The 1,892-nt window shown below is 37.3% G+C and overlaps 1 protein-coding gene across 4 annotated transcripts in view; it reads left to right on the plus strand.

The window, feature by feature from the left end:
• Positions 1 to 1,892, plus strand: part of LOC106873406 (zinc finger protein 3) — a 15,062-nt gene that overhangs the window by 6,470 nt on the left and 6,700 nt on the right. Inside the window, exon 1 of one of the 4 annotated variants that reach the window (XM_052972651.1) lies at positions 372 to 509. The exons of 2 other annotated variants lie outside the window; for them this stretch is intronic. The gene's annotated coding sequence lies outside the window, so the exon portion shown is untranslated. Of the gene's footprint in view, positions 1 to 371; positions 510 to 849; positions 1,138 to 1,892 lie in introns of those variants that run through there. One more of the 4 variants, XM_014920759.2, reaches the window with a different exon arrangement.

Raw genomic sequence — 1,892 nt, forward strand, 5'->3', positions numbered from 1 at the left:
TATAGAGAGAGAGAGAGAGAGAGAGAGAGAGAGAGAGAGAGAAATATAAAACCCCTTAATTATGTTTATATATATAAAATTATATATAATTATATATATAATCTATTTTTAATCAATATGAGTAACTTTAACTTTTTCTCATTTATCGAAAAATAAACTAAACAAACAAATAAATAAACAAAAAAATGTGCAAGATGCATCACTTAGTTATATCGCTTGTATTTAGAAGTATGAGTGGCTCACTTAGTTTGTCCTGTAATGTAGGTCATGCATAACACGTGGTAAACAAAGGATGTTTCCATTCAATTGAGACGAATATTACAGGCGATGGTGTTGAATGTACATGCACTGTACAGTGTTGTACCATAATATATTATTAGTAGGAGAGGAGAGACAGAGATGGAGGGTCGACTGTATCTTGTGTGATGAGGATACGATAGCATTGTTGTATTTTAGTACCTTGCTGAAAGAGAGAGAGAAAGAGAGAAGAAATGGTGAGAGTGAAGTTGGTAAGTTCTGTTAATATTTGTTATGGCGCTAGATTATTTATTTTATTTTATATTATATATTATTTTACTGTTATTAATAATGATTTGTTTAGTCGATCTAACCTGCTTTTTCGTCTGTGTGGTATAGTCGAAAGTGAAGGTAGGTAGTTACATTATATTTAATAATCGTTCTTCCTCTCCCTGCTTCTCTATCTTTCTCTCTCTCTCTCTCTCTCTCTTTCTTCACCCCCCCCCCTACATAGATATGCGTCAGCTATCAAACATGTGAAACAGACGTTCCCTCCCCCTTTCACTGAACTGAAAGTGCCTCTGCGATCCTGCGGTCGTTCACCTGCTAGAAATAGAATCCAAATTTTCCTCATCACAAACCATAACGTCTAGAAAGAAAAAAATGCATTGGATAATGCAGTCTCTTGTCGGTTATTCTTGGGAAGGAATAAAACGGCCTGGTGATAGTTTGAATTGTCTTTCATCAGACAAATAGCTCGCTCGTGGTTGACCAGGGGCTAAACAACTTTCAACAAAAGCGGAAGGACACATTGGATAATGTTGGCCTGGATATTATATATTGCAAAGAGGGTGATTGGAAGCAGGATGATCTTGTCGTGGACACCTACCACCGTAGAAGGTCTACTTTTATCATATCTGTCCTGAAACTAAATAATATTTGCTCTCTCTCTCTCTCTCTGCGCGCACACATCTAAAAAGTAAATAGAGATCATCATTTTTGAAAAGAACAAAATAATGTCACTTGATGCATTTAATCTCAGTACAGAAGTCGGGGGACTTTTTTTTAACCAATTAACCCCAAAATATATTTACTTACGCCGACGTTACCACCTTGATTTAAAAGGAAAAAAATCATAGATTCTTTGTATTCAAAAGGTTTATTGAATCTATTTATACGTCCATTATATTAGGCAGATGCAGTGATGCCAAAAGGAAGATTTCTGTCATAACAAGGAACACGTTTTTTTTTAATGTAATTTTATTTGGCTCTAACGAGTCCCACTTAACCCCAAGAATTTCATTTTTACTCCACTTAGGGTAATTTACACCGGTTCGCCGACCCCTAATCTAGTATTTAGTAGACATTCTTCGTGCAGATTTTAATGACCGAACCTGTTTCAGCATCTTACTAATGGTTAATGTCCGCACAGATAAAACGGTATTAGTGGCGGGGGGAGGGGTCTATTTAATTTTGAGATATGTGTGTGTGTGCGCGCGCGTTCGTGGGCATTAGCATAAGTGCAGATTGGTGCCCCGCCTACCTTTGTTTCGTTAAAACTTTCTAAAAGAATGTATAAAGGCGCACGCGAGGCTGTGTGGTAAGAAGCTTGCTTCCCAACCGCATAGGTCCGGGTTCAGTTCCACTGCGTGGTA

This window comes from Octopus bimaculoides, chromosome 14 (genome assembly GCF_001194135.2).
Source record: "Octopus bimaculoides isolate UCB-OBI-ISO-001 chromosome 14, ASM119413v2, whole genome shotgun sequence".
NCBI lineage: Eukaryota > Metazoa > Mollusca > Cephalopoda > Octopoda > Octopodidae > Octopus > Octopus bimaculoides.